Below are 15,277 nucleotides of genomic sequence, written 5' to 3' on the forward strand. Positions count from 1 at the left end.
TATTTCTCAGAGAGAGAAATCAAGGCAGGAAGGGTAAAAGTCATAGAATTCAAGGGGTATAATAGTAAAATAGTTTCAGCAGACAAGGATTGGAGAGAAGAAGTCCTAAAACTCGACCAGTTCTATCTAGGCTTCGTCCTACAGTCGATACGGCTCTGATACCACTCTGTGACACCCGGTTTATAAAAGAACATAAACCGAGCAATCATATACGTGCCAGGATCAAGTCACACGTATATACAACAGAATGAACAGTATATCACAGCACATATCACGAATAAGACATAATAAATCAAAATACGAATGTTATTTATTACATAAATGACAAAAATGTCTGATACAGCGGAAGCGAAGTACAAAATACGATAAACTCTCCGAAGCTGAGCAGGGCGCCACAGGGACGTCGACTGGGAGACGAACGCCTAGAAGTCCTCGTAGTCCTGGTATCGCTGAGCAAACTCCCTCGCGTCGGCAGGAAATGAGCAGCAGTAGCGTATCCAAGAGGAAAAAGTAGAGAAGAGGCAAGAGTGAGTACACAACTTGTACTCAACAAGTATAACACAAACTATGAGGCTCTAAGCTGGCTGACTGACTGCATTAGCTTTTATATCTTGGCAAATTTTTATTTAAGCTATTTACTACAAGTTGATGAATTACCATAAACCCAGTTACATAGTAATTAATCAAAATTAATCAAGTTACTACAGAGAACCAAACCGAAACCACCAAGGTAACCCCGAGAGGCACCTCCCTCGTCGGAAGGAGATAACCCCACAAATCAAAAGGAGGATCTGGGCCGCTCATGACCGTGAGCACGGCTAGTATACCAGTTTTACACTCTGCAGAGGTTGCACATCTTTACCCACAAGTCGTGAGCTACGCCAGTTGTTCATCACACTTCCTTAGGTGAGATGACTAGCAAACTCACTACGAGGCCGTTACAAAGGACACGTTGGTAAGGTGTAACCGCTAAGGAATCAGGCTCCGCAATGATGGCAACCACCTCGAGGGGTACGCACACCAAGCCTCGTAGCCTGGCCACCATTGAAGCTCACCACCCCCCATGCCCCGTCGGTGAGTTACTCCCAAACCAAAATGACCTAATTAGTAAGCCAAGACCGTCCCATTCCAGTCTTGTGGTAGCACTGTTGTCCCAGGTTGTCGCTCTATGAACTGGTCCTTATGGAGAGTGGCCAACCAGGCAGTAAGCACCGTGCTGGCCCCCTAAACCATGTTGCTAACAAAACCAATTTTAACGAGAAGTGAGCCACTCAAGCCACACAGAGGGCCACTCTCAGAATTAAGTTGCATATACCATTAATCAAATTAATTAAAAAGGACCATCATGTGTTATAGCGCGGCACCTAGCACAACTAACCAAAATGCAACCCAAAGGATATATAAAGGATATAAAGTGGCTAGGAAATCCATATAGGCATACAGTATTAAAATGCAGTATGAAAATGTATTTAAAAGTGATAGGTTGTTCATGTTATACTTGCCTTCCTCGTACTGCTCCTGCTGCTGCTCAAAGCTGCTCTGAAGATGGCTCCTGGTACTGTGCTGATGCTCCTCCGGTAGCTCAACGTCTACTCACGAACACGTGGCCAAAACAAGTCCAGCACAATACATACAAGCAAACAAAGGCAAACACTAAGAAACAGTACAACAATACATGAAAACAGCAAACAAAACTAGGCTAGAACTACTCTACGCATTACAATGATCGCGTGGATATAAAGAACGCTTAAAACGGAGCTAAAACGCATACTCTAGGCTAAAAACAAGGTTCAGGGACTAAACTGCAAGAAAACTAAGTTTCCAGGGGGTTTTCTGCAAAAACCGAGAGGCTAAACGCAATTAAAGATTAAATCTGGGGTCTAACTCGTGAAAAGGCCTCATCAGGACGGCGGGTTCTATTTTAAGGAAACTCAGGGGGGTACATGCAAAGTTCTGGGCGGATCTGCAATTATTTTTGAACTACAAAGGAGTGCGGGTTGATTTTGAAAGACAGCAGGGACTCTTTTGCAAAAAGGACGGCGCTGACCGTTTTCTGGGTTCTTTTAACTCCGGGCTGGTTTGTTTCGGGCCGTCCGATCTTGATCTAACGGCCCAGGAGCAAAGGGCGCGCGGGGCGGCGGCGGAACACCACCGGAGCAGAGCTCCGCGGCGGCGCTTGGCCGGAGTAACGCGCAAATGCGTTTCTGGCCACGGCTCGGGGTCGGGTTTGGTCCAGGAGCATGGGCGCGGCACACTAAACCGATCTAGGGGCTTGGCGCAGGGCCAAGGCACGGCGGAGGCCCGGTGCGGCGGCGAGGAGGGTCGGGCTACGTCGGTGAGCCATCGCGCGCGGTGCAGGGGAAAACTAAGGGGTAACTGGGCATGGGAGGGTTCGTTACCGCGGTGCGAAGGTCCGGGGAGGCGTAGAGGAGGGAGAGTGGCGGTGCAGGGACAGATCCACGGCAGCACGGCGGCGTGACGGCTCGGTGATGCTCCGGCGAGGAAACCCCGTGTGTGGCCCAGGGTAGAGGGAAGCAGACGTGGCCGGCGATGCTTCTGACCCTGAGGCGGAGCTCCCGTGGTGGCTCGCGGTAGAAGAGGCATGGCGGAGCGGTGTGGCCACGGTGGCGCAGCGCGGCGGCACGGCGGAGCTGTCCGGGCGCGACGGCTAGGGTTGGTAGTGGCGCTTGGCGTGGAGGGTGAAGGCTCTAGGGTCCGCAGGGGCTAATTAAAGGCCGGAACCAGGGTCTGGGCGTGCGTGCCCGAGATGGAAGGGCGCGGAGATCTCGGCGAGGTCAGCGGCTTGGCCGTTCCGCAGGCGCATCGCGGAAGGGAAACAGCTGACCGGTGGGGCCGGCCTGGCAGCGGCTCGCGGGGGACGCGGGCAACGCACAGGCGCGGGCGGGTGGAGGCTGACGTGTGGGGCCGTGCTGGCAGCGAGGGGAGGAGCGCGCACGCAGTGCTGAGCGCGCGAGGCTGGGCAACGGCGGTGGGCCGTGCGGGGCAGGCCGCGTGGGGAGGGAAAGGAGGAGTGAGCTGGGCCCGCGGGGTTGGGCCGGGGCGCTGGGATGGACCGAGGCTGGGCCCAGGTCGCGGGTTGGGCTGCTGTTGGGTTTGGGGTTTGCTGGGTTTTTCTTCTTTTCTATTCTTTTCCTTTTCAAACTAACTCAAACTAAAACCACATGAATTTGAATTCGCTCTAGCACTCAAACACATAAAACAATGCTCCTGCATGATGCAACAAACATTTTTTAACCCTATGATAAATTTTAATTACGTATAGAACAAAAATTTAGATTAAATGCAAGACTAGACATATAAACCTTAGAAAATTAAATAAACCAATTAATTTTATTATTAAATACTGGAATTTAAATTAGGGTGTTACACTGCATTAGCTTTTAAGTCTTGGCAGAATTTTATTAAAGCTATTTACTACAAGTTGATGAATTACCATAATCCCAGTTACTTAGTAATTAATCAAAATTAATCATGTTACTACTGAGAACCAAACCAAAACCACCAAGGTAACACCGAGAGGCACCCCCCTCGTCGGAAGGAGATAACCCCACTAATCAAGAGGATCTGGGCCGCTCATGACCGTGAGCACGGCTAGTATACCAGTTTTACACTCTGCAGAGGTTGCACATCTTTACCCACAAGTCGTGAGCTACGCTAGTTGTTCATCACACTTCCTTAGGTGAGATGACCAGCAAACTCACTACGAGGCCTTTACAAAGAATCTCGTTGGTAAGGAATAACCGCGAGGGTTGGATCGGCGACTATGGAGCAGGTCTAGTGGGCGTCAAGAATACCACAGACGAGGCCACTCAGTACGAGGGACATAGAAGCTTACCACCCTTGCCCCGCAGGTAAGTTACTCCAAACCAAAAAGACCTAATTATTACGCCAAGACCGTCCCATTCCAGTCTTGTGGTAGCGCTGTTGTCCCAGGTTGTCGCTCTATGAACCGGTCCTTATGGAGAGTGGCCAAACAGGCAGTAAGCACCGTGCTGGCCCCCTAAACCATGTTTCTAGCAAAACCAATTTTAACGAGACGTGAGCCACTCAAGCCACACAGAGGGCCACTCTCAGAATTAAGTTGCATATACCATTAATCAAATTAATTAAAAAGGACCATTATGTGTTATAGCGCGGCACCTAGCACAACTAACCAAAATGCAACCCAAGGGATATATATAAAGGATATAAGGTGGCTAGGAAAGTCCTTATAGGCATACAGTATTAAAATGCAGTATGAAAATGTAATTAAAGGTGATAGGTGGTGTTCATGTTGTACTTGCCTTCCTCGTACTACTCCTGCTGCTGCTCAAACTGGTCGGAAGACGGCTGCTCTGGGTACTGGTACTGGGGCTCCTCAGATGGATCAGCGTCTACTCACGAACACATGGCCAAAAACAAGGCACAACAATAAGCATACACGCAAATACTAACAAAAACTAAGGAACAGTACATCAATACATAAAAAAAAGCACACTAAACTAGTCTAAACCTATTCTACGCGTTACAATGATCGCGTGGATATAAAGAACGCCTAAAACGGAGCTAGGACGCAAAATCTAGGCCAAAAACAAGTTCTAGGGGCTTATCTGCGAGAAAAACTAAGTTCCAGGGGGTTTCTGCAAAAACCGAGGGCCTAAATGTAAATAAACCTTAGTTTCAGGGGCTTACCTGCAAAACCGACGGCTCTGGACGGCCGGTTAATTTTAGCAAAGCGTAGGGGGTTTTCTGCAAAACTTCCAGAGCTGACCGTTATCTTCTCTGGTTTGACTTCGGCTCGGTTCAAGCGGACCGTCCGATGGAGATCGTGCGGCCTGGGCGAAAGGGGAGTGCGGGCGGCGGCGCTACCAGTGGCGCGCGGCGGCGCTCTGCTGCAGAGTCACCGGAGATGGCGATAGGGGTGCTGCGGGGCTCTATTTGGGTCGTAGTTTGGCCCAAGATCACCGCTGCGGCATGGGTAGTCCACCGGTAGGCTCAGGTCTGAGAATTTTGGGCTTGGTCAGGGCTCGCGATGGTGCAGGCGGCGCTGGTTCATCGGCGGGGCCAGCTAGGCGCAAGAGAAGGTAAAAAGGAGCGGGAAACGGGCGCTGCGCGTTTGTTACCTTCTTGCGAAACTGATGCCGACCATAGAAGTCGATGAGAGGTGGCGCAGGGTGGAAATCAGGGCGGCGTGTGGGCGGCTTGATGGAGCTCCTCCATGGGAAATCCCGTGCGCAGCGAGGCCGAGATCGGAGACTGGGGGCTCGGCGTAGCTCGTGGCCTCCGGGCGGAGATCCTGCGGCGGCTTGTCGAAGCTGGGGTGCGGCGGAGTGGCGAGGCTACGGCGGCGCAGGTCCTCTGCGCTGCGGATCGAGGAGAGGCGGTGGCTAGGGTTCGGATGGTGGCTAGGGTTGGGGAATTGGATGGGATAGGGTTTAGAGGGGTGCGGGGCGCGTTAAAGAGGCGGTGGGGGTGATCCTCGGCGTGCGAGCCGCGGAAATCGCGGCGCGGGCGCTGCGTGCGTGAAGCGGGCTCGTGCGCGATTCGGCCGGCCTGGCGTGTGGGCCTGCAGGCTGTGATAGGGAGCGGGTAGTCCACGAGTAGCGAGCGGGCTCGCAGCGGAGCGGGTCCGGACGCAGAGGAGGGGACCGCGGTGATCAAGGGGGCCGTTGCCGAGCGGGATCCCGGCGGGGACGACGGATCCGACAGGTGGGACCGGCGGTCAGCGAGGGGGGGGGGCGAAATGATGCGCGTGCGAGCGGAGGCGGGCCAAGCGCGGAGGAAGCGCGAGAGGGAAGCGGGCCGCGGAGCGTGTCACGCTGGGAAGTGCGTGCTGGGCCGCGGTGCCACTGGCTGAGCGGGTCGCTACGGGGTCGCTGGGCCGTGATGCGGGAGGAAGTGGGCCGGACCGAGCGGCGAGTGGCTCGCTAGCTGCTGCGCGGGACAGACCCGGGAGAGGAGGAGAGCTGGGCTGCGGTGGTTGCCAGGTGGGGCGAGCGAGGCGCGGGGCCGGCCTGTCAGTGCGGGGAAGAACCTGTGGCCTGAGCACGGGATTGGGAGAGGCTGGGCCGCTCGGCGCGGGATGGGGTTCGGGCCGCGGCTGGGCTGGGTTTCCTGAGTGGGGTTTTGGCTAAGGGTTTTCCTCTTCCTTTTTCTATTCTATTCCTATTTCAAACCAAACTCAAACCATTTGAATTCAAATTTGACTTTGAATTCAAACCACACTCAATCAATTAACAGTATACACCAGCATGAATGCACAAACATGTTGACCCTAAAATAATTTTTAATTACCTATGCAACAAAATTAAATTAAAATGCAAGCTAAGCAAATTAAATCCTTAGAAAATTATATAAACCAATTAAATTTATTATTAACTAGGAAAATTAAGTTAGGGTGTTACATATCCCTTACTCTAGAACATTCTATGCCTATAAGCAGTCCCGCTGCCCCGGGTCTGACAAGTCCACGAGCTCTTCATAGCCGAGTCCTTTAGGCGTCGAGTACTTGGCTAGGCGTCTTCGAGTACTTCAAGTAGTCAGAACATCCTTCTGGTTTCTTCTGGGCCTTTCTTCAGATACGTCGAATAGTCCTCCAAGTACTTCCTGTTGCTCCGAGGCTGTTAGGTGCTCAAGCTCCGAAATCTTGATCATATATGGTGCGCGAAGTACTCGCGCTCCATATGGAGTAGCCCCTGAGCCTTAGGTTGAATCGCAGAATCAGGCTGAGGGTCACTTCAGTATTTTCCCTTCACTATTTTCCAAAAAAATTGAAAAATAAATCTCTGAAGCACATATCCCGCGGCCCCCGAGTCTTGAATTTAAATCTTCTCAATTTGGATTTAAGAATACAAAACTCGTGACAAAATATATGGTAAAACTGCTCGGAGAAATGAATAACTATAGATCTTCAAGGTATTCACAGAATTGCCATTGTGAACCATATAAACCCATGCAGTGACTTTTAGGGTTTTACCCCTTTGACTCCTGGCCGCAGTCAAATTTGGATCTAAACTTCCCAATTACTTGTGCTCTTAGTTCTCCATCCATTAGCCCCTCTCGTAGCCCCCGAGCATAGCTCGTGACACTGAGATGGCTCCCAAGAAGAACCAGTCCAAAGTCGAAGATGAAGCGGTTGTGAATCTTTCAACGGTCTGGCGCTAAAGCAAAATGTCTCAAGCAGCTGTACAAGAACTGGAGACTATTGGTCTTCTCCAGAATCAAGCTGTGATATAATGGCGTGCAGGCGAAGGGGAAGGTTATCCCTTCGAAGGTACACTTGAAACCATTGTGTTCCGTGATTTCGTGGAACGTGGTCTTGCAGTAACTATTTCTGATTTCTTTCATGCTCTTCTTCACTTCTGGGGAATGCAATTGCATCATTTGACACCACAATCTATCTTGCATCTTTCTATATTCACCTATTTCTGCGAAGCATTCCTTGGCATCCTTCCCCACTTCCATCTTTTCCAACATTTTTCATCCTTGTACCCATTCCGAATGCTACCAAACCCGCCGTCGTCAGGGGATGTGAATTGGTACTCTGTCCTGAGACCCGAGATGAGTACTTATCTTATAAGCTAGCGGGTAAAGGAGTCGAGTGGAAAAGTTTCTAGTTTCATGTCGAGAACTTTGAATCTCCACTTCTAGAGAGAACTCCTGGCACCCCCCAAGTCCGAGCATGTTGGATGAGTACTGGACACAGTGGTGGCCAAGTTAAATGTCTTCTCGATGCCATTGCAACATCCAAGAACAAAGGAATTACAGGCGACCATGTGGTCTTTTCCTTTGTCAGTCATCGGATCCAACCCCTTCAGCGTCGGAAACATCCTGCCTTCAGATATGAGGGTACAAAAAATCCCACCAGGCTTTCTCCAGAGGCAATGTCTCGTTCTGAAGTAGTCAGAAGATGTTGCAAAGTACTCGATGACTTCGACAAGTCATTGGTGCTACCAGCACTCTTCTCAGCAGTAAATCCACCCAAGAGTACCAGGGTAAGAATTAGAAAGTATTGTCGAGTACTTATAGGTAAGCCTTGTAATAATCTAATGAATCCTGTTTTTATAGAAGAATTATAAGACATGGTACTGCATGTCTGTTGAAATTTCTTAGCGTCGCCACTAGGAAGGGTTAGTTCCTAGCAACGGCGCCACGGAAATGCCGTGTTGGTATGTCTTAACATTTACAGAAGGATCCACAAGTGCACGAATATACCGTTGTAGTATTTCACCCAGAAGTATTCAGGGTATTGTTATTTATATTTTCCCAAGGGATGGCTAGGTTGTGTAAAGTTTAATTACTAGTTCCATAACCATGACACGTATGAAGTAAGATAAAGGCCACTGACTATACAAGGGTAAGTGATAAATAATGGATAATCAGGTGTAATATGACACACATAGAATAGCTAACTCTCATGAATAAAGAATAAACAAGCACACCTAAGGTTAGTGGGAGCATAGGCAAAGATTCCTAGTATACTATTCATGTTAGCAGATAAGTTATGTTAGCCACATGCTTAGAACTGCAGGTGCCGGGAAATTAGGGACATCGGGGAGAATGACCCACACTGGAGAACATCTAGTCCCGTTTCATCTTTGCATGAACTCCTACACGATACCCGAACGTCGGGGAGTACGCTAACCGAGAAGCAGCTTCCCGGCGGACCGACAGGGCTATCACCACCTGCGGTCAACCCCAGTCACACCGTGGAGCACCGTCATATCCGAAGGATCCCGCATACCTGGGCACCATGCCCGCATATGAAGTCACTACCCTAGCACCCCCGGGTCCCCCACCCTTCGGATGGACAGGTAAGATGCTAAGGCATGCCCGAGAGCACAACGAACCAATATCCTTACCCAGATCATCTGGTCTAAGCAAGCAACTAGTATAACTTGATAAAGCACTGATCAAGGCTAAGCAAGCTACGAACATAGCAAGATAACCAAGAATGAACTCAATATGAATAGTATAACGAAAGTCAGAATATAAAGCCATACCAGAGGCCGAGGATTGCTCGCCGAACCCGAGGACAACTGGATTCGCTAAGGAAGATGAAGTACTAGCCTAGCTATACTACCCTAAGGAGTACTTAGTCACAAATGAGAGTGAGAGAGAGGCCTTCAAGTGGTGTGTGTGGTGAGAGTGGTGGGATGCCCCTTTTATAGCTTGAGAGGTCGGTTCCCGCCATCTCCTTGTATGGAAACATGCCAAACCGCCTTTAGGAGGATAGGATCAGTCTTCCCGCCAGAACTCAGCCTGTTTGGCTGACATGTGGGGTCGACCGAACCCCCCTTGCCGCCTCTGGCCACCGTCCTTCTCTGGTACACTGCCTGGTGGGTCCTGATGTCAGATGGTCGGTGCGGGGGCTTGGTTCGTCGGTTTGGTCTGGTTTGTGGGCCTCCTTTGCTTGTGTTACGCAGGACATGATCGTTTGCAACTTCTGTCTGCGTATTCAACGTGTTTTCCTCTTATTTCGGACTTGTGCTCCTGAAATCATAAATCTTCGAAAACAACTGTGGAGCTAGGTTAGTGATACAAATATGTGGGTAAGACGTATAGTTTTCCTTCTTTTATGAATATAGTAGACGGTCATATTTTGCACTTAACGACTGTCAACAACACCCCCAAGCTAGCCTTTTGCTCGTCTCTAGCAAAACAAGGTGCTCGTTGTTGATCAGGAGTTGCTACAATGTTGAATTTCCAACTTATACTTAGGCACAACCGAATGCTTCTTACCTTGATTTTGAGTAAGTTGGCTTTTGTTCTTACCACTTACCTTACTCCTGTGGAGTTTATAGCTTCACCTCATCTTTGGCGGTTGAGAGTTAGAATGGTATCATAGAGTGCTCATATTGCTTCCTCTTCAGATCAACCGTCAATCCGGAGGTTTTGTAAAGTTTTTCAAAAAGGAAATTTATAAAGTTCCTCGAATGATCTCTCGGATCGCTCAATGTGTATGATTCCTTACCAAGGCTTTTTATTGTGCCATACTTCCTCTACCTATCTCTAATGGCTGTTTTTGGGGAGCTATAGGTATGGAGGATTTGAAGGCATACCTGCTTCTCATGTTTTGCTTAGTTAAAGACCGGATCCAAAGGAGAAACAAGTCATAAACCTTGATCAAGTTGTGCAAGTGTGTGGATATTTTTGGTGGATGGTGTATGGACTCCCTTGTATGCACCATCTCTCTTTTTCTTTCTTTTTGGATAAGGGGCTATCTTTTCTTCTTCTCTTCTCTTTTTTTTTGACATGCCTAAGCATGTGGCATACCTTCTTTGGGTATGCATTTTTTATTCTTTTTTTTTTGACATGCCGAAGCATGTGGCATACCATCTTTGGGTATGCATCTTTTATTCTTTTTGCATAGCCCCATATCCTTGATATATTTTTGAGAGAGAGTGGTGTCATACATGGACATGGAGTTTTATTTTGTGGATGGATGGATATTTACTTACTTCTAGTGTAGAAGCATAGCATGTGGTGGAAATGTGTACGTGATCTTGATCATGGGAGTATGAAATGAATCTCACTAAGGTTCACAACAATTTGACAAAGGTCAATGAGATAGCAAGCTACATATGTGGAAGGTTTTGCAATGAAAATCAACATATGGCTTTGGATAGAAATTTTCATATCATCGAGGAACTTTATTATATTTTTGTTTTCAAAATTAAATACTCTGGATGTCAAGTATCACATAAGAGAATATCATAGCAACTCTACTTAACCATAGCATAGCTCACAACAACTTAGATTTGGTTCATGCTTTTTGCTTGCCATAAGTTTCAAGTTTAAGGTTTGAACATTTTAAGCCAACAAATCCAAAACTAGGTAAAGCATAAAGTTGTAACTAAGCATATGAAGGAATTTAACAGAGCAACTATTCATCATCTCAACAAGGAAAACGTACACCATGCTTACTTGACATATTAAAAGAAATATTTTTGGTGTTTTTTGAGTTTTGCAAATTTTTATTTGTTATTAGTTATGCAAATTTTTATGGATTTTCTGATTTTGCAAATTTTTATGGGTTTCATTCAAGGTTATGAAAGAAGTAAAGATAAATGATACAATTTACCTCTTATGGGGGTCCTCCCCCAAAGCTTCAGGCTCACTACGGCTGATCGGGGTTGAAACCCGTCCAGTGGCAGTATGCCCTCCACTCCTCCTGTCGCTGCAACTGCAACTGCTCCATGTCATGGATTCTTTCGCCAGTGTGACGCTACCACACTTGGGTAGTATCGATGTGTTGGTTCAGCATCCCTTGTATGTTGTCGCCTAGCACCAGCAGCTCACCTAGCTGCTGGGTGATGGCACCGAAACCTTGGGACGAGGATGTCCGTCTGATGAGGTTCGGGGCTCCACCAGAGCTGGAACTGGTGGATCGGCGGCCAGGTGCCTGCCGTGTCCACTCCTCGGTGCTGGCACTGTGCCATGACGAACCACTGGCCTCATGCTGATGTGAGTGATGTGGATGCTGAGGCGGTGGTGTCGGATCTGCCTCCCTTCTGGTCCTGCTTCTTGTCATCCTGCCAGGTAAACCAGAAGATCTATGCCTACGACCTCCTTCTCGTGGAACGAGAGGGATGGTTAGCAAATGGCAATTATGCAAATGGAACTCCGCATTGGGCAGCGGAATCTCATTTGTATAGCCCAAGTAAAAGAAAATCAAAGAGTCATTCGGGCCTTTCTTGAGTGTGTGACCTTGGATCAAATAAGCCTCGTCGATATACGTACAGTCGCCCTCAATGAAAGGAATAGAATTCCCCTCTAAGGCACCGATACGTGTAGCGATATGAGTAATCAAAGAAGTGCACTCAATAGGACCCGTCATCTTGAAATTCGAAAGCCATTGCGTAACCAAAGCTTGCGCGGGGGAGATTTTGATCTTGTTGACCATGGCATAAAGAATGAGCAACTCATCGTTGCACACGGGTCGGACATCATCTCTTGGAAAGAGAGTTATGGTTAACCACTTGTGCATCAACTGAAGAGTTGGATTATGAATATCGCCGCACCGAGGTGCGAACTTGCCATGGACAACTTGACCCAAAATCTGGCCGCAAAATTCATGACGATTAAAACCGCGGCAAGCTTGATCGAGAGAAATCGGCCAGCGTTTGTTGAAATCGAGGTGGCCGGCAAAAGTTTTCCAAGAAAATAAATATTCTTCCCCGAAAAGTCGAAAATAAACCCCGTTTTCCACCTCCCGAAGAGTGCAAAGAAATTGAATGGTGAGGAGTCGAGAACCATACTCCTCAACGGGAACGAAGTTATCCTATCCAATTGCATGTCAAACGTTAGAGAAGTCTTCATACATACCTATTTTGATGAGGAGGTTCGGATAGAATGCTCGGGTGTGGACGAAGCTTCGGTTCTTGAGGATGGCGTAGCCTTGTCGTTCACGGTCATCTAACAAGTCGAGGTACGGTGCATCTTCTGCATCAATCTCTATGACATCGGCTTGCGGTTCGGCTTGCATCTCTTCATATTGTTCTTCTTCCTCGTAGTCCATCGTGCTTGGTGTAGGCGTAGGTTCGGGTGTGTACGAGCTTGAGCCACCCCACGAACGGGATGAACTTCCACCCGTCATCTTCTTGAATGCACTGGAAACCTTCCGCCCTATGCCTTTCATGATGGACAAAACACGTGCAACTCGAAACGGGTTACGTTAGAGAAACCGAATTGAATGTTCTTACCCATGAGTTGCTCCTTCTTTCTTGCAGCAAAGAAATGAGAGAGAGAGAGGTCTATTGAATTCAAATCTTGAGTAAAAATCCAATGAAAACCCGAGAGCAAAGTTTGAGAGAGTTTGAGAGGGAGTGAGTGAATGAGAGTTGAGTGTGAGAGCTCAACACTCACCCCTCGGCCTCTATTTAAAGAGAGAATGCCCGGGCACAACGGCTAGGAGCTGAACACAATGATCACTAGCCGTTGGAAAAAGATGGCAGGGAGCCATTGCTAGGTGGGGTCTGCCGACCCTAGGGTTCGGCCGGCCCCCTGTGGGCCCACTGGCTGACAACCAGGGCCCAGGGGCTCCCTAACGGCTATAAGTTTTGAAATTTTGGGTGCCCGGCCAAACTTTTCTTCGAAAGAAGTTCAAAATTATTTTTCAAAGGATTTTCATAATTAGAAATATTTTTGGATTTTTGTGAATGTCAGAAAAGTGCTAGAAAAGTTTCTAGCATGCATGAGTGTTTTGAAAATTCAAATGTGCAGTGAAAAAACTGAAAAAATAGAGAAAAGCAAAATGGTGGAAAGTAAATATGAGATACGTACCGATTTACCATCGGCAAGGACTCGTCATTTTGAGTCTGACGAGCGGGACCTTTCTCCTGCTATGATTACCACTGCTTGGCTCGTCCTAGAGAATTGGACGAGGACAAACTTGTGACCTTACACCACACCTTCTTTGCATGTCTTCTTTTTGATCGTGTAGTCAGAGGTCTTCATGGTGGGGATTCTGGTGCATCCCAAAGTACCTGCCCTTCGTCATCTTGTCGGTTCAGGATGCGCTGCTCTTCCCTTTGTTGGAATATGAAGAACATGTTCTCTTTTCCGACGTGGAAGCGGATTTCTCCTCTTCCTACGTCGATCCTTGCTCTGGCGGCCCTCAGGAATGGTCGCCCAATGATGAGCTCGATTCCGAGGTCGCCTTCTATATCCATGACTACAAAGTCTACACGGACGAAGTAGTCTCGCACGCGGAGCAAGGCATTTTTGGTTATCCCTTCGGGATACCGAATTGTAGAGTCTGCGTGCTGCACGCACATATATGTTGGGGAGAGAGCAGGGTATAAGAGTTTCTCGTATATTACCATGGGCATAATGTTGACACTGGCCCCCAGGTCGCAGAGTGCATGCTCATAGTATTGATTGAAGATTGAGCAGCTGATCATGGAGACCCTTGGATCTTCTTGAATTACTGCTACCAGGCCATCCCAAGTGTCATTCTTCGGGGGATTGTACCTGCCTGCATGGTTAGTGCAGGAAGTCTGTCGGGGAAGATTGCCCCACCCGGTAGACACCATATTTGCAATTTCAACGGGAGATTCGGATTGCCTCGGAATCTTCCCGGACTTAGAGACAGGAATAGCAGCAGCGATTTGTGCCAGTTGTGTTTCTATCATTTTGTTGAAACTCAATTGATTTTTAAGAGCAGAAGAAGGAGTTTCAAATTTTGCATGTATACCTTCCAAAATTTTATCGTTGGCAGCAAGCTTTTTGTTTAAGGATTCGTTTATTTTAGCTTGGCCAAAAAAAAGATCTCTCAAGGAGGGTTGGTTCGAATTGAAATTTGAGTTAAAATTGTTACCTCCTCCTTGGAATGGTGGGCGTGCCTGACCCCACCCCTGGCCTCCTTGTGGACGATACCCGGTGTTGTTGATGTAGGCTGCGTCTTCTCGGGTTTCGGGGTAGTCATTACCCGAGTGTCCACCATCACCACAAACCTTACACGTAAAGGACGAGTTTATGGCATGGACGGGAACAGGCATCTATGGCCGGTTCCCTTCATCAAGCTTCTTAAGTAGGCGGCCCAGCTTGGCAGTGAGCATGTCTATCTCCTTGACGGTATGCATTTTGCCATTTGTTCTGGGCTGGGAACGCTCCTCGTTCCAGCCCTGGTTGGAGACCATCTTTTCAATCAAGGCCGTAGTCTTGGCAGTTGTGAGGTCCATATAGGCTCCTCCAGCAGCAGCATCAAGATGGGCTCTGGATGTTGTCATTAGCTCATTGTAGATGCTTTGGAGCACGAGCCACTCGTCCATCCTATGATGAGGACAGGAGAGTATGTATTCTTGCAGTCTCTCCCAAGCTTCTGGGATGGATTCCATCCCTGTCTGCTGGAAACTTGAAATTCTTCCATGTAGGGCATTTGTTTTGCCCAACGGGAAGAACTTGGCGAGGAACGCCATGGAACATTTGTCCCACATGCTGATGGCTTCCTTGTTCTGATAAAACCACTATTTTGCTTTCCCTAGGAGGGAGAAAGGAAACAGGCGGAGCTTGATGGCGTCAGTCGTAACACCCCGTATGGTTACGGTCTTGCAAAGCTCTAGAAAGTTCTGGAGATGGGCGTTGGCATCCTCATTCGGCTTGCCACAGAATGGGCTAGCCAGCACCATGTTAATGAGGCTGGACTTTAGCTCAAAGTTCACGTCCCCAACATCAACGTTGGGAACCATTGCCACATTGGTAGCTGAGGGGACGGAGAAGTCGCGGAGTGTCTTCTCAGCCATAGGTTCGGTGATTGTTGATGGTGCTTGGGAAG

General features: G+C 48.3%; 1 non-coding gene across 1 annotated transcript; it reads left to right on the top strand.

Annotated features, from left to right (window-relative positions):
- Nucleotides 1–14,772: 14,772 nt before the first annotated feature.
- LOC120657928 lies at nt 14,773–14,879 on the top strand. The gene has a single exon (XR_005668457.1). It is a non-coding gene; the product is annotated as a small nucleolar RNA R71 (small nucleolar RNA).
- Nucleotides 14,880–15,277: the final 398 nt, after the last annotated feature.

The sequence above is a fragment of the Panicum virgatum genome, chromosome 1N (genome assembly GCF_016808335.1).
Source record: "Panicum virgatum strain AP13 chromosome 1N, P.virgatum_v5, whole genome shotgun sequence".
NCBI lineage: Eukaryota > Viridiplantae > Streptophyta > Magnoliopsida > Poales > Poaceae > Panicum > Panicum virgatum.